Here is a 22613-nt window from a genome sequence, read left to right as displayed (position 1 = left end):
TGCTTCCCCAGAGAGAAATGATCTTTTCAAGGTCCATTTCCAGAGGAGAATATGCTCTGAGGGTGGAGGTAGGGGTGAGTCTGCATCTCACCTTCCTTCCTTCTTACTTGACGATCAAGTTCTCAGACAACAAACAAAACAGGACTGAACTGAAATAGAATAATGGTGGAAACCCTATCCAATCAAAACAATACAGAAAGGTCATGTCTAGTATACAGGGGAGATTAGCGTGTGTTGAGTGTTCTGTTGGAGGTCCTTCCCTTGGTTTAGGTTTAGGGACTAAGCATGCAGAAAGCAGTTTCATAATCGTGGTGCCAAGAGAGACAGACAGATGGAGAGAGGGGTAGTGTTGAGGCATCAGACACATCTCATCTCTAAACCTTTCCCTGCAGATTACCATCTGAGTCACCACTTCCCGTCGTTTGTCTTCAGTGATCTGGTTGGTGCAGACATATGAGGTGACTGGAATTCCTTAGCCCCTGACATAGTTGTTAATTTTTTCTTTAATGCATTGCTGCTTTTCAATGTCATTAGTCACTGTTTATCTCAGTTATTATCCATAAGAAATGGTTGGTGATTCATGTAATGATCAGTTTGTTAATGGATTTACAGTATGCACTTTAATGTTTTAAACTGGCAATTAAGTCAACTCTTGATAAAATACGCTTTTTGCACCATAGGTGACAATACGGAACAAACAGCAGGAGAAAATAGACACGCTCAAAACTGGGTGATTGATTAGAAAACAACAGAGAAAGAACTATTAATTAAACACTTGCCGAGCATATGAATAGACCACGGGCTCCAAGACCCGCTAGTACTGAGTTGGGGTGGTAATTATTCCTGTACAAGCACGTGTTTCTGCAGCTGTGACACACACGTGCAAGAGAGCAGGCCCAGGGCTTGGGAGTTCTCTCCATTTTACCATTTATGCCCTATTAAAATATTATTAAATGTTATTAAAACATTGTTGAATCCCAGGCTGGAGGCAAATGTTTGGCAAGGGCAAGGTTGTCAGCCTTCGTTTCTTTCATCTTAAACTTCAGCTCCCTGTGGAAGCTTTTGCAGTCAGGTATCTGTGGATTGGACCACAGACTGTCTTATTCTGTGGACCTCTGCTGAGCTCCATGACATGGCCAAACAGTTCATTACAGTTTCAACAACTGCACTATGCATTGCTTCTGAGCAGTACAACACTAAGTCAGAATGGGGTACAAAATAAACCGGAGCTGCAGAGAAATCCTCCCCAAGCATGTAATTTTCTTTTGACCCCTGTGCTCTCTAAGACCCTTAGCATGATTAAGCTGATCTTAGGGGGAAGAAAATTACCATCATTGATCAGAAAATGGTAGCACCTCAATGATCTCTTTGCTGCAGTTAAAATTCCAGGGAGGCTGTGTGGTAGGTAAAGGGCTATTTACCTCTGTTTTAATTTTAGCAACCATTAATTTGGACAAGTAGCCACCCGGCCTCAGATTAAATCCTGATGCACTGGTGGCAGGAAGTCAGGGCCTCAGTCCCAGATGTGGAGCACAGGGGAACCTCGGAGTGAGTGGCACACAGGCAGGGGTAATGCCACTTTGGAGCCAGCCACTGGCTGTCTGAAAGCAGGAAAGAAGTATGGTGCCTCATCATGTTAGGAGGGCAGGAAGGGACACTGGGTGCCACGTCTGGGGACTCTTTATTACTTTACACAAAGGAGTGTGACTTTTACAATCAACTGTCTGCACTACAGAAGCGACTGTCATCCAGTCCCCCAACCCGTCTCTCCACCCTCAACTCCATGGGCCATAAAAGAAGAGGGACTTCTAGGGAACAGATCCAGATAAATGGTGGGATCTTCCAGTGAGTGCAGACAGCCTTCTCCGCATTCCTCTTCACACGCCAATCCTGCCATTCCCAATACACACAGATGTGCGCATGCGCTCAGATACACACACAGCTGTCTCTCACACACACATTCATGCACATGGCGGAAATAAATGAAGACTAAATGAGCACAGGCAAATGAAACCAAGCAATGGTATTTAACTCAGAGCTTGCCATAGCAACAGAGTCAGTCACCGTCACTGCATTTTTGGGGAGACCCAAAGGCAGGCCAAGGAGTGAGAAAACTTTATAGTGGATAAAACGAAGGCTCGGGGCTGGGCGCAGTGGCTCATGCCTGTAATCCCAGCACTTTGGGAGGCCAAGGCGGGTGGATCACCTGAGGTCAGGAGTTCAAGACCAGCCTGGCCAATATAGTAAAACCCCATCTCTACAAAAATACAAAAATTAGCAGGGCATGATCCGGGATACCTGTAATCCCAACTACTTAGGAGGCTAAGGCGGGAGAATCACTTGAACTCGAGAGGCAAAGTTTGCAGTGAGCCGAAATCCCACCATTGCACTCCAGCCTGGGTGACAGAGCAAGACTCTGCCTCAAAAAAAAAAAAAACAAAAATAGGAAGGCTCAGGTATGGCCTGAAGGGAGGCTGCTGGCATGGGGAACCAGCAGCAATTGGTGAGGGCGTGCATATTTGGCTGCTTCTAGATCAGAAGAGGAGATTAAAATGAGGGAATCTGTCAGATGGTGCTCTGACCTCCTACAAGTTTGATTTCTAGCAGGCTGACTTCCTAGACTTGCTACTGAAGATAGTGAATTGGTTTCCTGGATTGGTTGCTGCAAGTTGGCAGTCAAGGTTCTGTTTTTGCATATATGATTTGGCCACTGTCCATTTGTACATCCAGTCTCCCAACACACACCACACTCACATATTCAGAAACGTGCACACACGCTCACACACACACACTCTCACATCGACACTCACACACAAATGTTCTGGGGCGGCTTTCTCTGTCTAAATGCCAGCTAGTGGCAGTGGATGGCTCCTGGGTGTTTGGTTGGCTATGAGCTGGCCCTCAGACAAGACAACAGTAACATCAGATGGGGCCTGTGTATCACTCTGAAGTCAGTTAGGAAGGTTCAGGGAGGAAGCCAATTGAAATCCCAGGTGCTGAAGGAAAGGTCAGAGAGGTAGCCGGGCAAGGCAGAGGCTGGGGCAGAAGGATTAGGCTGAAACTTGGGGTGTGCAGAGAAGCCAGAGCTGGGAGAGGGGCTGACAGTGATTTCACTGTGTGTGAAGTGGGAGCAGCTGGAGCCTGCACAGCCAGGTCCATCTTGACCAGCCTATCTCCACTCTTGGGGGTCTCTGTCTCTGCATCCTGGCTGCCAATACTCTTCAGAGAAGCTGTTGCAAGGTTTGGATAATCCTAGGGGCTTCCATGACAGGGTCTTCCAGGGCCTAGGCAGATGGCCTGGTCACCACAACATGAAACTGTAAAGGATTGTGATTAGGAGCAAAAGTGGCAGTTGACACGTGGGACAGAGTGCAGAGCTCTGGGCTAGAGGGTGCTGTGGTGCATCTGAGAAGAGGGGGCATCAGCTCAGTGGTGAACATCCATGGTCCTCCTCTAATTGCCCTCTGAGATCAATGGCATTCTCTGTCTTGCTCCCCAGTCTATCCTCAGCATTTAGGACAGAGAACAGAGAAGTGAGTAAATGGGGGGAAAATCCCTTTACAGCAGTGTTTTTAAGTGCACGGGAGAGGGCCACCTATGTCAGACTTATTCGGAGGAGCTTGCTAAAATACAGAGTCCTGGACCCTATGCCAGAACTACTGAGTCAGAATCCCTAGAGCTGAGGTCCAGAACTCTGCATTTGTAATGTTCGAGGGGATTTTTATGCATGATAGATAAAACTTGAGACTAATTTGTTAGTTAGTTCCTGGAAATTATTGCTAGTTCCTAGAAAGGTCCTTTTTCTCCAAAGGTAAGAAATAAAAAGCACATTGTATTTTCCTGTTTTGCCTTGACTACCGGGAAGCCTGGAACTAAAAGTTTAAGCTTGGTTGTGTAAGTTTTATTAGCCCAGGCGTCTTTACCATTTCTAGGAATATTTCTTTTCCTGGCTAACTCTAACTCATCTGTCTAGACCTAGTTCAGAAGACATTTCCACCAGCGAGTTATCTCAGAAGCCTTCCCCCTCCCCCAACCCAAGCTGAACGGAATGCTCATCCTTTACTGCCACCCACATAACACCCATCCCAATATACCCAGAAGACCCGGCTGTGTCTCTGTCTCCCCACCTTAATCACCCCAGTGTCACTCATCTGTGGTCTCCTGCATCTGTTAAAAGGAACTAGACTTCCTTCTATTGCTGTTTTGTTTTTGATCAAATCATACCTTAAGGCCTTTTCCCCCCAAGTCTCTCCAAATATTTTGCAAGTAGGACATACCTCATTAATAAATATACAGTATTTTTACCAAAGTCCACTCCAGAATGATACATGCAGATTGATGGCCTCAATGTTTCTTCTTGTGCTTTTCTGTTGAATTTGACTTTCCCGATTCACAGTTGATAGTGTCCTTGCCAACTAAATCTTCAACACCAATGGAACTAGAAAAAAACAAAGGAACAAAGATTTGGAGGATATAGCAAATTAGAAAAGAAAGCCTGGGTAATACGGTGAGATCCCATTCCTACAAAAAATAAAAAAATTAGCCGGGCATGGTGGCACCTACCTGTAATCTAAGCTACTCAGGAGGGTGAGGCAGGAGGATCACTGGAGCCTGGGACTTCAAGGCTGCTGTGAGCTATGATTACATCACTGCACTCCAGCCTGGGCAACTAAGGGAGACCCTATCTCAAAAAATAATAAAATAAAATAAAATAAAAGAATTAGGAAAGATGCTAGGAGGAACTCCAGTGCCAGGGTATATATGTGGGTAGTGCCAGAAATAAGCAAAACTTGAGAGGATATTGTATCAGGTGAGAGAAGGTAACAGGTGATTAGTTTTCAATTAAAATAACTTATTTTTCATATTACAAAGACAATACATGTTTGTTGTGGAAAGACTAAAAATACATAAAAGGCAGAATCAAAATTATTCTGTTTTTAAATTCTTCCAGATCTTTTTCTATACATATTAACTAGCAGTATTATTCCACTTTGATTTCCTGTACTAACAGTTGGTATTACAATCCTGCTAACTGGCCGGAGGTATAGAATTTACAGGTAACAAATTCAGACATGGGAAAATGGTAACTTGCTCTATTTTTCTATTACAGTATCAATTTTGAATTCCAATTCTTCTGCTAGTGGTAAACCAAATGCAGTCACTTACTAATACAATCAGTCAGTTTAGTGATTTCCCAGTTATTCAGGATTACCTTCAGTTATTTCTGGGTCCCTCCCTTGCTCTACCCTTTACCCCCACTTCTGTTTTTCTCTAGAATTGCCTCCAGAATGCCAAAGAGTTGATAGGGAAAGTTGTCTCTAAAATACAACATTGGTTCTTCAGCTCTTAGAGGACCAAGAGCTAAGAATTAACTCCTTATGTTTATATTTCAGAATGGCCTCCTTTTTGTAGATCAAATGGTCTAATTTCCTAGTTTGGGTGGGTTTAGGTAGGTGTATAAACAGAGTGTTTGGGGCTCCCGAACACCTACTATGTTTATAGAATTTCATCTACTATCCTGCCACTTATATTCATGATAGTTTCAGTAACAATGTAACGCACTCTCTCCAGGGAAGGATGGATGTGGTGAGACATGGTGGGTCCGCTGGATGGAGCACCAGAAGTCCAAGGTCCCGGTCTTAGTTTTTTCACTAATTAGATTCTCTTGGCTTCATTTGCCTATCTGTAAAACAGTAGGGCTAAGTAGATGATCTCTAAGACCCAGCACTCATATTCCACGAGTCTATCAGATTCCTGGTGAGGAGGCACATACAAAGATTTTCAGAGGCAAAGGTAGACCTCAGCTTCTAAGGACATGTACCTGCTACAAACAACCCAGCCAGGTCCTCCAGCCTTTCCATCGTCACTGAGATCCAGAAACGAAGGCCTGTATTTACAGCAACATCACAGCCCTGGCAGGATAAGAAGAGAGGGTGGTGCCTTCCAGAACTGCCAAACAGCTGAGTATCACTGAATTGAAATAGAGTGGCTGTAAACAGGGTGGGTTGGAGAAGCATGACAGTTGTGAAATCAGGGCAGGAGGAAGGAAATAGATAGGCAAATACACCGAAAAGAACTGTGACGTGGTTTCTTCGCTATCGCGAAGCAGCAAGTGCAAAGCTTATCTGAGGCCAGGAACAAAAGTCTTCATGTCTGCAGTGATGATCATCTCAGCTACGACCACATAACAACAAGCACTGGTGTTGGTAACCATGCTTTAGCACCCGGAGGTCCACAACAACTTTACTGTGCAGCAAGAGGTTACTTGCTCACATATCTCGTTATTACATTCTCTCTTCGTGAAAGATGGCAATCCCTTGGAGTAGACTAGATCATTGTTCCCATTTCTTCATGCCCTTTCTGAATTACAGTTGTTCGTCTATGTCCTTGCAACTTGGAAGTTCCTTCCGCTAGAGTTGGCAAAGTTTATGTCCCTGCCTTTTTGATGCTGGGCCAGGCCATGTATGACTTGCTCTTATCAAAGATATATGGATGGGAGAGACAGTGGGCTGGGCGTGGGCAAAGGTCTCTAAGAACCATCACAGACTTTGATTTGCCTTCTTGTCTTTCTGTGATCTTGCATTTCTATGATCTTCGAAGATGAGCCCCATAATGTGAAGCAGAACACAAGATCAGAAACCCAGACTCCAGCCTAGTATAGCCCAAATCAGTCAAACCTCAGCTGCAGACCCATGAGCATGAAACTAAATGGTTATGATTATGAGCTATGGAGGGATATAAGATTGTTCCGTAGCATTAGTGCAGCAATAGCAAATTGATGTCTCTCTTAGGATTCTTCATTCAGGAGTTGCAAACCTGAGTGAAGAAAGAGAAGAAAAAAAGAACTGCTTTTGGTAAGCAGGGAAAAACTGAGAAATTGGCTATCAGGTTATACTGTAAAGCCCTTGGAAGATAGGACTGTTCACACTTAACTTGCCACGGTCATCTTTTTCCCTTCTCCTGCAGGAACCACTGCTCAGTCTAGAGCCAGCAGTTACATTCAGCTGAGTCATGCTATGTTTTCACCCATGGCACTCCTGGATTCCTGAGTCACTGGACAGTTGTGTTAGAACGCGTGTTCACAGAAGTGTTTATTGGACTGAAAGGATATTAGTAGCACTTGCAGCATTTAAGCTGTACTCATGATCTTTACCACATTATATTCAGATGATATAATGTAGATGACCTCTTTCTGCACTAATTGATAATACGCTTCTGAAAATGCTCCTGGAAAGCAGGATCCATACATGAGTTAGCTTTATGACTTCCTTCTACTCAAAGCTGTGCCCTCCAGGAGAGCCTAGAGCCAAGTAATACATGTTGAATGAATACAAGAATTAAAGAATCTTAAAATGGCCCTTATTCAAATGAGATTTAAAAAAATCTCTTCTTGCACATGGCCACCTATGTTTGTAGATGGTCACAAGTTACTGAATCAGGAACAAATAAAATAATTCTTACTGTCTCCCTGCCAGGAGATTAACTCCTGAACCTTTGCAAGGGAGGCCATTCACTGGAATGAGCCCAGTACACACAGCCTGCCTAAATTCCCCTCCTCTGGTGTTGAGTTGTTTTTCTCCATTGCATAAACCTGTCTGTCCTTTCTCCTCAGGGTCCTTTGCAAAATACACTGCCTCCTTAAAAAAAAAAAAAAAAAAAAAAAAAAAAATCAGACGCAGTAGAATGGAGGTTTGAATGCCTGGCTTTTATGTGTGAATACCTAAAGGTGTTTGCTTGGTGATGTCTGGAGGTTGTTCAGGCTGTCATCAATTACAGTGCATGCCATGCTCCTGTGGGGCTTTGGCAGGAAAGGAAGCTTATTTTAGATGCTTGCAGAGCACTCATAAAACCTCCTTCTTTGATCATCTTTAGGGATTGAGGATTTTTCTGGCTGGGGACAAAATAAGAGAAAAAGCATTGTCTTCACATAAAAACATTAGCATGTTGAAAAAGCAAGGAGAAAAAATATGCTTGCATATGCATAGAAAACTGGAAGGATGGGATCCTCCAGGAATTAAGAGTGCACCTCTGGAGAAGGAGATTGAAAGCTGAGGTGAGACGGGGCAGGGAGGGGGAGTAGGGAAAATAAAGGAGACACGTTTCCCTTAATACACTTCTGTACTATTTGAGAAAAGGTTAATACTGTGTATTACCTTCTTAATATTAAAAAACAAACAAGAAAAGATGTGTGAGGAGAAAAAAAGAGATGTACAATTATGGAATGACTTTTAGCCGTATAGGTAGGTTGGCGATGCTAGTGGAAAAGAAGACAGATGACTCATTTAAAAAAACTTGGATTTTGGCCGGGTGCGGTGGCTCACGCCTGTAATCCCAGCACTTTGGGAGGCCGAGACGGGCGGATCACAAGGTCAGGAGATCGAGACCATCCTGGCTAACACGGTGAAACCCCATCTCTACTAAAACAAATACAAAAAACTAGCCGGGCGTGGTGGCGGGCGCCTGTAGTCCCAGCTACTCAGGAGACTGAGGCAGGAGAACGGCGTGAACCCGGGAGGCGGAGCTTGCAGTGAGCTGAGATCTGGCCACTGCACTGCAGCCTGGGCGACAGAGGGAGACTCCGTCTCAAAATAAATAAATAAATAAATAAACAAACAAACTAACTTGGATTTTTAAGAGAAGCTATGTATCAAAGTCAGAAATTATATGTCAAAAGTAGGATTGCCTAGTAAACAAAAATCAAAGGGATGAGAAAGAAAAGAGAAAGCATTTTTAAGTCAGGAAGTGAAGTTTTCTTGTTTTGTTTTGTTTTGAGACAGAGTCTTGCTCTGTCACCCAGGCTGCAGTGCAATGGCATGATCTCGGCTCACTGCAACCTCTGCTTCCCAGGTTCAAGCGATTCTCCTGTCTTAGGCTCCCGAGTAGCTGGATTACAGGAACCCATCACTATGCCCGGCTAATTTTGTGTGTGTGTGTGTGTGTGTGTGTGTGTGTGTGTATTTTTAGTAGAGACGGGGTTTCACCATGTTGGTCAGGCTGGTCTTGAACTCCTGACCTCAGGTGATCCACCCGCCTCAGCTTCCCAAAGTGTTCGGATTACAGGCATGAGCCACCGTACCTGGCCATGAAGTTTTGTTGCAGAAGATTCTGTGGATAGAATCCAGAGAAGCTACTGAGTCTGTACATAGATAACTGGAAGCATATCTTTATGAAATATCGGTGTGGGATAGGGGAAGGCATCCCAATATGGAATTTTTGTAAAGCCTTATTTGATGACCAGAAAGGACTGTAGGTGAGGCTGCAGGCACAGTTGGAGGGAAGAGACAGAAGGGTGACCAGAATGCAACTCTAAAAGCTCATTCCAAACCCCAGTGGTTCTCAACTGGGGCATTTGTTAATGTCTGGAGACATTTTCAGTTGTCACAACTTGGTGGTGCTACTGGCATCTAGTGGGTAGATATCCTGTAACACAGAGGCCAGCCCCCAACCACAAAGAATTATTTCACCCCAAATGTCAGAAGTGTGGAGTGTGAGAAACCCTGTACGAAATGAAAGTGAATAATGAGGTTGCTGAGCTGTTAATGCCTCACATCATGTGTGCTTTACAGTTTACTAGGTGTTTCCACATCCATTTGCTTCTCATCACAAACCTGGTGGGTTGGCAGGGCAGACGTCCCTGTTTCCCTGTGGCTGCTGAGGAAGTAGAAGTTCAGAGACTGACCTAAGGGCACACGGCCTGGAGTCCAGGTCTTTGGCCCTGTCTGCACACTCTGCTGACTCTCCTGTCCCATGTGGCATGCCAAAGTCATCTTTAAACTAGGTACTTGGGTGAATATGTGCCATGCCCCAGAAGGTGACAGGGAGAGGGGCTGCCACTGAAGCAAAAGTAGAAAAGTCACAGTGCCAGGGGTGACATTTCTGAAGGAGACTGATGGAAAATTACTCAAGTGCCAGTGAAACAGCTACAATGGGTTCCATTTGGTGGTAGCTCTTGGTCACATTTTGTCATACACCCACAGGAGTTTTTGATATACAGAGACCTGAAAGCGCTTGGCTTGCTCAAGGAAGGACAATTACATGCAGTTAGACAGTGGAGGTGTTGAAAGAGATGTGGTGGACAGAAAGGTTGCAAAGCAGAAACACGATCCTGGAGATCAAGTGAGAAACAGAACTAGACTAAGTCGTGTCGCCCAAAACACCACCTAATTGGCCAAACCATAGAAAGGAGAGCTTTACTGGAGATAACTGGTTTGCAAGCTGAGAAGATAAAGTGTGGATTGGTGGTGCTGTCTCTTTGAAGAGGGGAAGGACAGGTTGGGTTTTATGCCTTGCACAGCCTGCATCACACATATTCAGCAGGTGTGAGGGCAAAAGTTGTATGTATTTATAAGGGGAACAAAGTGCATGAGCAGTGGGTAAATATATGTAATATACATCCTGTGTTCACTTTGGGGTGGGGTTTCAGCATTAAAATGAGGTGGAATTTGGCTGTTTACATCAAAAAGTGAACCATCGGACACAAAAACAGTTTGTATGCAGCCTTTATAAGCTGCCTGAAACTGGCTTAAGGTCTGCAATTGCTTATCAGAAAAGAATGTTTGTAAGGCCCGTCCTCTGTCCAATCAGAGTTACAGTGGCCTGGGTTGTAAATCAGAGTTAGGAGGGGTATTGTTAGTGTGTTTAACAAGAGTGTGATTTTTTTTTTCTTTTCTTTCTTTTTTTTTGTTTTGTTTTGTTTTTTTTTGTTGTTGTTGTTTTTGTAGCTGTAGAAATTTAGAAATTTCTACACGTCAGCCAGGTCCTGAACCCTCAACCTGTAGGTAACTTTTGTTTCCTTAACCTTGGGGTCCATCATAACTGGTAAAGGAGCATCTATTTTGGTATCTCAGATCAGAGTCAGCAACCACGAGCCCTGGACATTTTGAAGGGCAGTAGTGACATGACCTGACCAGTGTTTTAGAAAGTCTCCACTCCATGAAGGACATTTTCTTTTAAATCACATTTATTCGTTTTGCCCATATTATAAAACTGATTGCTTTTAAAAGCATTGCATTTGATGTTGGTGGGTTTTCACTGAGGGCTGAGTACTCTGCTACAATTTGGATGACAGAACTTACTGAGAAATTGGAAGCAGATGAAAATAGCATCCTGCACAGGCTGTCCTTTTGGGTGCCTATTTAAGTACATAGTAAGTGAAGTCATAGCACAAACATTCTTACGAGCAGCCATCATCTGACACTAACCCAAATAGGTTTATCACTACAATGCTACATTCAAATGAACCAAAATAGCCTACAGTGTGTACACAGGGGATCTAGTGTCATTTACATTTGCTGTCTCTGAAATGGAGATCATCACCCTAAAAAGTGTAAGAAAGGAAAGCACTTAATTACTCATGGTATCATGCTGTGCACCAAACCCAATAGTGACTGTCTTTACCTTTGAATTACTTACAATTCACATTTTAATAAACATTTTAATATTTTTTCAGGTACTACATGCTCACTGTAGAAAAACTGGAAAATGCAGATAACTAAAAGGCAGAAAATAAAAGACTCACCCACTATCCATAGCAATGCATTTCTTTCCAGAGTTATTATCTAAATTGCCCTTCTAAACACACTAATCATGGTGCCTTTTATTCCTAACTTCCTCTTACAGTTTCAGAGAAGATGCATCAGGATATTTTATTGTTCTAAAGTAAATACTGCTTAGATCAAAGGTGGCACTTGACCCAAAGCTGTCCAGTGATCCACAAGGTAGTGGGCCTGAGGCCTTCTGCCCTAGAGGAGTGATAATGAGCAAATCTAACTTGTCTTTCTGAAATCTGGACTAAAGGATTTCTGGCCCATTGGCCAACTGGCAGTGAAAAGGGTGGAACTCACAAACATGGAGCTAGAAGGAGAGGTCAACGAGAGAGAACACCTGGGTCAGAAGAGAGGGCGACACAGAGAGAATCAGTGGTCGGGCTGAGAGTGCACTAGGTCCATCCACAGACGGCCTTTTAAGAAAGTCCCTCTTTCCTTTCCCCTTAAGGCGGTTAGACACTTTGTTTTTGTTTTATATAATCAAAAGTGCTACATGGGCCAGGCACAGTGGCTCACACCTGTAATCCCAGCATTTTGGGAGGCTGAGGTCGAAAGATCACTTGAGCCCAGGCGTTCAAGACCAGCCTGGGCAATGTGGTGAAACCCTGCTCGACAAAAAAATACAAAAATTAGCCAGGCTTGGAGGCACACACCTGTGGTCCCAGCTACTGCGGAGGCTGAGGTGGGAGGATCTCTTGAGCCTGAGAGGGAGAGGTTGCAGTCAGCCAAGATAGCATCACTGCATTCCAGTCTGGGCAACAGACAGAACCTGTCTCAAAAAAAAAAAAAAGAAAGAAAGAAAGAAAGAAAAAGAAAAACAGTGCTTTATTCTCAATTTTATTTTAGTGTTCCCAATCATTAGCAGGAAATGGACATGAAGTAAATCTTAATGTTTATGCAAATGAAATAATTCACCTGTTCTCTCAAACAACATTGTACTGTATTCAAGATCTTGGGAAACTCCAGGTAAAATGTCATGATTCCCAACCTCAAGGAACTTATTGAGATATAACTATAAATATCTACAGACAAATAAAAATACAGTTATTTTAAGAACGTTAAAATGACATATTTCATTGAGGATGCTTTTGGCTTCAAGCAACAGAAGATCTCACTTAAAATGCTTAAAAAACAAAGAGAATCTCACATAAAAAAAAGTCCCAGTCAGCCATGGTGGCACACCTGTAGTCCCAGCTACTAGGGAGTCTGAGGCAGGAGGATCGCTTGAGCCCAGTAGTTCAAGTCCAGCCTGGGCAACATAACGAGATCCCAACTCTTTAAAAAAAAAAAAAAAAAAAAAGTCTAGACATAAGGCAGTTCCAGGGCTTACTGGTCTAATGAATGTCTAAACAACATCATCAAGGAATCATCAAGGACCTGGGTTCCTTCTGTCTTTCTGCTCTGCCTTCTTCAAAATTTTTATTGACTTTTGGTCCTAAGATTTGTTTCCTCATAGATGCCAGGTGGCTATTTCTCCTCCAAGGATCAAACCCTTACACACAGTGTCTGAAGTTTGGAAAAGATAATGTCCCTGAGGTACAAGAAAACCTCTCTCAGAGACCACTAGCTGGCTTCCCTTCACACTCCATCACCACTGTCACCGGCAAGGGAAATGGAATTACATAATTGGTTTAGCCTAATCAAGAGTCACCCCTGAGACTGGAGAGGGGCTCATGAAACACATTGTTACCCAATACCTCAACAAAATAGGGGTTTGGTTAACAGAAAGAAGGGGGCGCAAAATGATTCTTGAGCGGGCAACTAAGGGTGTCTGTCATATGGTTTAATAGGGCGGGCCGGGCGCGGTGGCTCACGCCTGTAATCCCAGCACTTTGGGAGGTCGAAGCGGGAGGATCACGAGGTCAGGAGATCGAGACCATCCTGGCTAATACGGTGAAACCCCGTCTCCAGTAAAAATACAAAAAATTAGCCGGGCATGGTGGCGGGCGCCTGTAGTCCCAGTTACTCGGGAGGCTAAGGCAGGAGAATGGCATGCACCCGGGAGGCAGAGCTTGCAGTGAGCCGAGATTGAGCCATTGCACTCCAGCCTGAGTGACAGAGCGAGACTCCGGCTCCAAAAAAAAAAAAGGCAAATTTAAAAACTACTGATGGGGGTTGGGGAGATGTTGGTCAAAGGATACCAAATTTCAGTTAGATAGGCAATAACTTCAAGAGAGCTATCTTGAACTTACTTTACAACAGGGTGAGGATAGTCAATAACAATGTATTGAATTCTCAAAAACTACTTTAAAAAGTGGGGGAAATAACTGGTAAAACAAAAATGGAGTACAAAATTAGAGTTAAAATTAGTATAAAATCTAGATTAAAATACAGATTAGGAAAAAATTTAAATACAGCATAGTTTAATGAGAAGAGGAAAACAAAGGCTGAGGAAAGTTGAGATCTAACTGGATCATTAAATCCAGGAAACTAAGATACCAAAAAGATGAAATGATAAAATAAAGCCCAGCAGTTCTCAAAGGATGGTTCTTTGGCCAGAAGCACCAGCATAAACTGGGAACTTGCTAGAAATGCAAATACTGGGCCCCACCCCAGGGCTACTGAATCAGAAAGCTTGGGGGTGGGGCCCAGCAATCTGTTTTAACAAGTCCTCCAGAACCAACGAATCCCCAGGGGCTGATGTAGCTAACACCTGTGAATCCAAAAGAAAAACATACACTTTAAAACATTCCAAATTGTAAAATGAAGCCAGCGTGGTGGCTCATACCTGTAATCCCAGCACTTTGAGAGGCCCAGGCAGGCAGATCACGTGAGGTCAGGAGTTTGAGACCAGCCTGGCCAAAATGGTGAAACTCTGTCTCTATTAAAAATACAAAAATTAGCGAGGTTGGTGGTACATGCCTGTAATCCCAGCTACTTGGCTGGCTGAGGCAGGAGAATCCCTTGAACCCAGGAGGCAGAGGTTGCAGTGAGCCGAGATTGTGCCACTGCACTCTAGCCTGAGCAACAGAGTAAGACTCTGTGTCATAATGAACAAACAAAAAAAATTGCAAAATGAAAAAAAAATCAGTAGGCAAAAGGGCCAAATAAAAATCAGCACCTAGACGGATTCCAGGGTTAACATCTTTTTGCTGAGCAAACACGGTTCTCCGAGCCACTTTACCCCTCCCCACTCCCCTGCCCCACATCTGACTGACCACCTAGTTGGTTGCCCTACCAAACTTAAAATGAGTGGTTCTCATTCTGGCTACACTTGAACATCACATGGAGAATATTTAAATATGTGGATAAACCAGCCTCTACCTCAAACCAAGCAAGTCAGAACTCTGAGGGTAAGGACCTGGCCTCTGTATTTTTAGGAAATCTCTTAGGTGCTCCTGTTATGCAGTCATGGTTTTGAACCATTGGCTCAGAGCTTCCGGGCTGAGAGCTGAGGGTTGGAGAGGCCTCTTGCTCTTGATAGCTTCCTTGACCTCACACTTGCTGCCCATGTTCCTCAACGGCCTGGCTATAAGCCTTGGAGAAAACATGAAACAAGCATGCACGCAGCTTACATCTTTTCTCCAGCAGGTCTACGTATACTTGCCCGATGTACGAGCATCTGACCCTGAATTACTCCATCTGGTTCCCAGATTGTGGGATCTCAGTATGGAAGAGCATAGGCCAATGTTGAAATTCTTGACTGACATCTCTTGTGCTTTCTAAACACTGATGGGACTGGGCGTGGTGGTTTACGATTACAATCCCAACACTTTGGGAGCTTGAGGTAGGGGGATCCCTGGAGCACAGGAGGTTGAGACTGCGGTGAGCCATGATCGCGCCACTGCACTCTATCCTGGGCAACAGTGAGACTCTGTCTCTTAAAAATAAATAAATAAATAAACACTGATGGGAACATAATGTCCTCACTTCCAGCCTTTGCCAGTCCACCTTGTAGGGAGCAACCGTAATTTTACATATGCATAAAATATTATACAGATGGTCCCCAACTTATAATGGTTCCACGTATTTTTTTGACTTTACGCTGGGTTGATTGAGATATTAGATGGATTTTTGGCTTATGATATTTTCAACTTACGATGGGCTTATTGGGACATATACCCATCATAAGTCAAGTAGCATCTTTATATACTATGTAATTATAATATTATATTTAAATTCTTTTACACATAATTATACGTTATATGTAATTATTAGATATATGTGTATATACATATATACACATATGAAAGATGAAAATAATATATATTTTAGTGGTCTAGGATGGGGCCTGAGCATTTTAGAAGCTTCTCAGGTGATTTTCCTGGGCAGCCAGCATTGAGAACCACTGATTTAGAGTGAAATATTCATCAACTCAGATCTCTGGATAAGAAAATATAACATATTTAAAATGGAGGAGAGAAATACAGCTAACAAAAGTTTCCAAACAATATCAGTGGGAAGAAAGCCTGGGCTTTGCTTACTGTCTCTTCACGCTCTCAAGAGATGTGTCCACAAAGCACTCTCAATAGCTCTGGTAGCAACATTGATTCTTCCACTGTACCTTCATCTTTTCACATTGGTCCAAAGGCTTTGCTCTCCCTCTCTCGCTGGTAGGCAGCTTGGTTCAATTGCTTCTTCGTATTTGCCTTCTGACCACCGCTAAGCCTCACCTGAACCAGCAGACACAAATCGTGCTCCTGAGGTGTCTTCTTACCTCAAGGCTCAATTGAGCTGAACTTCCCTAGAAATGACAAAGCAAGATACAAGAGAGATGGGCCCTAACAGACCAGTGAGCAGCCATGGCGGTTCAACAGACAAAAAGAAGAGGGCGGGGGCTGAGAGAGAGAGCAGCCACCTGTCCTGGTTTGCCTAGTTCTAAGGGCTAAAACTGAGACAGTCCTGAACAGTCCCATGATCAAGCACAGCTTTGTGTCTTGCAGGAGAAGACCCTCTCATATGGGTCTATGAGACCTTACTTAACACAAGCATTTTATATTTTCTTTGTTTTGTGAGCATGCAGAGAGTTAATTTTCCAATTTTCTTTTTTCTTTTTTAATAAAATGTTAACCAATAGATGTGTCAACCATCAAAAAACTTAAATATTCAGAGAAGCAAGAAGAAAACAAATGAAATCACTTGTAATCTCACTTTCCAAGGAAAATTACTTTTAAGATTCTGGTGTTTCTCCTTCCAATCTTTTTATGCGCATTCATTCTAAATATCTGTGCAAATACAAATATGTTAAATTTACTTTCTATTTAGGAAATCAAAGAAGTTGGGAGAATAGAAAAGATCATTAGACACAAATAAAAGATGGTACACAAAGGGAAATGAAAGTAAAACATGAATGACAGGAGAAGTTAGGGTAAAACTGATCCACACCAGTGCTTCTCCGGGAGCCATAGCCTTGATCTGAGGCATCAGGGCAGTGCTTTGTCCGTGGAGTGTGCTACAAGTAACAGGTCATCCCCTCTGTTGGTGGTCATCCTCTCTGATGGTTCTATTACTTTTAATTGCAAAAACAACAATTACTTTTGCACCAGCCTAATAAGTATATGCTGGGCTCCAGAACTGAAGAGTACTGAACATCATAGGAGGCTGTGGCTAAAGAAGCTGGAAAGGGTTCAGAGAAGAGGAACCAAGATGACTAATACAGGGGAGCACAATGAGGCCTTTGAGCAGAGGTGAAAGAAAGCACAACTGTGTGGCCGGAAAGAAAGGAGGGCTGAGACAACGTAATACCGTTCATGTAGACGAGGGGTGTGCACCTCTAGGGGGTGACTTGCTGTTCTCTGTTTTCACTAAGGACTGAAGAAGGAGAACAAATCTTAAATGTTAGTCTGCATGTATAAGGGATTTTTACTTTGCCAGAATTTTTGTCTTCCCAGTGACTGATATCATCCTTACATTTTGAGATACTGACTGTCCTTGCACAGGGATTTAGGTTTACACAGGAGAAAATGCTGTGGTGGCTGTTAAAGCATCCAATGAGATTTTCCAAGGAGGGCACAGATTCTCCTTTTAATGATCAAAATAGAACCGTTCTTCATCTAATAGGGATGTTTTCTACATTGCCCCACCTAAGAACCGAGAATAATAAGTATACCTTCCATTTCTAGAACACATTAATTGAATGTCTTTCTCCTTTCTAAATTCATCTGGCCTGTGAAACAATCACCTGAGGTCACGAGGAAGATACTATCTTCCCATTGTCCAGGTGAGAAAATGAAGGTTTAGAGGAAGGAAGTGACCTGCCCAAGGCCCCACAGTGAATGGTGAGCTAGAGTACATTCCAGACCTAGTGATTCTGGGTTTCCAGGACTGTTGCCACACTAGTCAGTCTCTGGTATCAGAATCACCTGCAGGGCTTGTTGAATCATGGATTGCTGGATCCAGCCCCAGAGTTTCTGAATCTGTAGGTCTTGGGTGGGGCCTGAGAATTTGCATTTCCAACAAGTTCCAGGTAATGCTGCTGCTGTCTGGGAACCACACTCTGAGAATGACTGTGTTACACCACACCTGCCAGCCAACGAGAGCTGTGAAAGGAAAACACTTCATTGAGACCTCAAACCCAGATAATTTTCATTCAGACCTCAGACTCAGAGAAGTTTTATTTAACTTGAAAAAATCGTTTGCATGAAACTCACTAATTTCTGACCACCTTCCAAGCAACCGGCCCCTGTGTTACCAGAACACATTGGCACACAAGTCCACTCACAGTGCAGAGTCCAAGCCTTGCTTCCAAACGCTTTCCCAGAGCCATACAGTCCAAAGAGGCAGAAGTGGAGCAGGGGAACTAAGAAATATTGAGCACCCATTCTATGACAGGCAGTGTTCAGAGTCTTGTATAATTCCTTATTTTATGTTTACAGTCACTCTGATAGAGAAACAAGTATTCCCATTTTACAGAGGAAGAAACTGAGGCTCAAAAGGGTTGCACAACTTGCCTAGGAAAGCAACTAGAATATTCAGTTTCCAAACTATATATATATTTTTGACATCACAGATTCAATTATTTTAAATCCATTCCCTAACTTGTATGATATCCACCCTACCCCCTCAGCACATTTCTTTCGCCCATTCTTCAGGGTTAATGAGCCTCCCGTCTCCAGCCTATGACATTGCACTTAATTTCTTTCTAATTCATAAAGCACTTTTCTGAACTTTGGTGCCAGAATCATTTAGGACTTATTAGTTGTCTATTTAGTTTGATCCAAAGACCTAACCTAGAGGGAATTAATTGAGTAAATTGTGGCACATCCATATGCTATTGTACATGGATATAAAAAATGGTTGTGATACATTTGAATTTTATTTTATTTTTACTTGTCTTTGTCAGGCAATATATTTGAATTTTAAAAAGCAATTTACAGGCCGGGTGTGGTGGCTCACGCCTGTAATCCCAGTACTTTGGGAGGCCAAGGTGAGTGAATCACGAGGTCAGGAGATCGAGACCATCCTGATAACATGGTGAAACCCCGTCTCTACTAAAAGTACAAAAAATTAGCCGGGTGCGGTGGCCTGTAGTCCCAGCTACTCGGGAGGCTGAGGCAGGAGAATGGTGTGAACCCAGGAGGCAGAGCTTGCAGTGAGCCGAGATTGCGCCACTACACTCCAGCCTGGGCAACAGTGCAGGACTCCGTCTCAAAAAAAAAAAAAAAAAGCAAGTTACAGTCATGCACAGTATACTAAAAACAAAACCACATGCATGCAAAAATGCACACACACCGGGGCCTATCATGGGGAGGGGGGAGGGGGGAGGGATTGCATAGTTATACTGATGTAAATGACGAGTTTGGGTGCAGCACAGCAACATGGCAAAAAACAAACCTGCAATGCACATGTACCCTACAACTTAAAGTATAATAATAATAAATAAATTTAAAAAAAAAAAAAAAAAAAAAAAAAAAAAAAAAAAAAAAATTATGTGGGATTTCTCTTTGTGCCAGTAAAAAAAAAAAAAAAAAAAAAAAAAAAAAAAAAAAAAAAAAAAAAAAAATGCACATTCACACATTGCAACCTCTGCAGTCTAGAAGAGTATACACCAAAATGTGAACAATGATGAACTCGGAGTAGTGAAATTATGGGTGACTTTTAAATTTTCTTTATTTTGCTTTTCTAAATCTTATGATTTTTCTTTCTTTTTTTTTTTTTTTTTCTGTCTCTTTATTAGAGACAGGGTTTCACCATGTTGCCCAGGCTGGTCTCAAACTCCTGAGCTCAGGCCATCCACCCACCTCAAACTTCCACAGTACTGGGATTACAGGCGTGAGCCACCAGGACTGGACAAAATTTTATGATTTTTCTTGATGGATATGCGTAAAAAATGTCTTCACCTGCCTTTAAACTTCTTATCCTCTCTTCACACTGAGTTCTTTACAGGCTCCTGGTGTTTATTCTCGTAATCAAATATTTAGTTCTGTATACTTCTCTATGCAAGAAAAGAAGAGTTCTTTGGAAGCAGAAAAGGGAAAAACAGCCTCCCACCTATGTACAATTCAAGGAGAAAACAATCTGGCTACCAAAACTCCCCTGGGGCTCGTGTTTTCTATGCATGGTGAGAACACTATTCAAGGACATCTAAGAACAAAGCATATATAATAATTATCTCTTTAGGGTTCTCAGGCCCTGCAGGGCATGCATAAGAATGGAATACACCAATGCATAAATCTAAATGATTTATAACAACAGCATATGTACCGCAATAAGTACTTATAGAAATCAATGAACAAAACTTACATGTTGCAGTAGTGCCTTAAAAACATTTAAAAAATTAAATAGCTAGAGTTCGAAGCCCTGGATAGAGTAGTAAATTCTCTATCCATGTAAGTCTGCTAGAGACCCTGGTACAGCGAAGGCTCAAAGCTGTGCAGGTTTGAAGGAGGATTCTGCAGTGTTAAGCCAGGGCCCTGTGGAATGAGCCTCAGGTCCAGGCCTTTTCCAGTGGAGATCTTTCTCCAGCAGAACATGAGCCATCAGGTGAATGGCCTGTGTTGGGGTAAATTCATCCGGTCACACCCCATGCCCTGGGCCAAACCATGCACTCAAAGGGAGTGGGTGGCATTCCTGTATCCCCAAGAATAAAACCATCTGTGGCCTCTAATGCCATTGGAGCTAGAAAGGGAAGAAATATGCCTTCTTTCATGTGAGTTCATGTAAGGGGTGGGGATGGGGAGTCATTCACTGAGCAAAGAGAATTATTTGCAACTAGAACATCCCTAAGCCTGCAAATACAAAAAAAAACAAACAAACAAACAACAAAAAAACCACCTATAAATCTTCAGAATAGGACCATGAGAGTAAAAGCAATGTCTGCCTAAGCACTTCACCCAGACAATCCTCCTGAGAAAAACAAAAAAAGTCACTCCTTCCCTAGGACTGCTGGTTCTGACCTGGAGGCTGGTTGCTTAAACCAATGATTGTTTTCTAGAGAGCTCTCAGGGAGAGCAAAAGTAATGAAATCATTTCATGTTCTTTATCTGGGAGAGTCAGCCTGTGGCATTCTCAGCACTTCTCTTGAGCCCTATCCATCACTGTAAGACTGTCTTGTGGGAGTGGGGCATGCAGATTAAGAATGACTTCACAGCCCCTCCCCCGCAGGTTAGGGAGCACGACATCTATTGGTAGCTGGGCATCTGATGGCTGAGAGCGAGGCACCACATTGCTACATTTCCACTGCGTGCTTGTTGAAGATATTTCTCCTGAATAATATCTTGGCCCTAATGTTGTACCGACTCCATCCCAGACTCACGTCCTCTCTGAGATGACCTTTTGGTCATCCTTCCTATGTAATTCAACACTGTAGCAGGTTTTCCATGGTGTATTGTAAATATTTTTAAGATTTTCTGTATATTGTGATGTTTTGACATCTTAACCTTTCTGGCTGGGGAGAGACTGCCCCTCCAGGAGCTAGCCAATTCTTAGAGGTAGCAAAGGACCCAGCGGGGAACATGCCTTTGTTAAGCAGACTAACCAATCCAGAGCCACATCTCCTCTACCTGGCCCTCAGGAGGCAATATTCCACTGTTTAATCATCCCCAGGCCTGGTATCAGGAACCTAGGACAACCACTACAGCTCAGAACCCACCAAAATTATATCCAAACCAGCCAATACCACACTGTTCACCCTGCCCTGCCTTGCCATTCCCTCAGAAACCCCAATCAAGCCCCTGGCCTAATGTGTAAATGCTTAATGGATGGCAAACTAGCACATGAAAAGACATTCAACATCATTTGCCATTAGCAAAATGCAAATTAAAACCACAAAAAGTCCAGGCGTGGTGGCTAATGCCTGCAATCCCAGCACTTTGGGAGGCCGAGGCAGGCAGATCACCTGAGGGCAGGAGTTCGAGACCAGCCTGACCAACATGGTGAAACCCTGTCTCTGCCAAAAAGTACAAAAAAATTAGCCCAGCATGGTGGTGTGCGCCTTTTGTCCCAGCTACTTGAGAGGCTGAGGAAAGAGGATCACTTATCCTCAGAAGGCAGAGGTTGCAGTGAGCTGAGATTGAGCTACTACACTCCAGCCTGGGTCACAGAGCAAGACTCCGTCTCAAACAAACAAACAAACAAACAAACAAAAAACACAACAGGATACCACCACATAGCTACTAGGATGGCTTTTTTGGTTGTTTTTTGAGACAGGGTCTCACTCTGTCACCCAGGCTGGAGTGCAGTGGTACAATCTCGGCTTGCTGCAGCCTCTGCCCCCTGGGCTCAGGCTCAGGTGATTCTCCCACCTCAGCCTCCCAAATAGCTGGGACTATAGGCGTGCATCAACCACCACACCCATTTTTTTGTATTTTTTTTTAGAGATGGGGTTTCAACACATTGCCCAGGCTGGTCTCAAACTCCTGGACTCAAGTGATCTGCCCTCGTTGGCTTTCCAAAGTGCTGGGATTATAGGCATGAGCCATCATGACCATCCAAATGACTTCTTAAAAAAAAAAAACTGGCTGGGCACAATGGCTCATACCGGTGAGGTCCCTTGAGCTCAGAAGTTCAAGTCCAGCCTGGGTAACATAGTGAGACCACTGACTCTACAAAATATTTTAAAATTAGCCACACATGGTGAATGGCACAGGCCTGTAGTTCCAGCCTGTCAGGAGGCTGAGGCAGGAGGAT

General features: G+C 43.3%; 1 protein-coding gene across 1 annotated transcript in view; it reads right to left on the bottom strand.

The window, feature by feature from the left end:
• LOC126954972 (peptidyl-prolyl cis-trans isomerase FKBP1A) overlaps window positions 1-22613 on the bottom strand; it is a 1061339-nt gene that overhangs the window by 678901 nt on the left and 359825 nt on the right. The window lies entirely within an intron of this gene.

Source organism: Macaca thibetana, chromosome 5, assembly GCF_024542745.1.
Source record: "Macaca thibetana thibetana isolate TM-01 chromosome 5, ASM2454274v1, whole genome shotgun sequence".
Classification (NCBI taxonomy): Eukaryota; Metazoa; Chordata; class Mammalia; order Primates; family Cercopithecidae; genus Macaca; species Macaca thibetana.
This window is presented reverse-complemented; position numbering and strand designations above follow the sequence as displayed.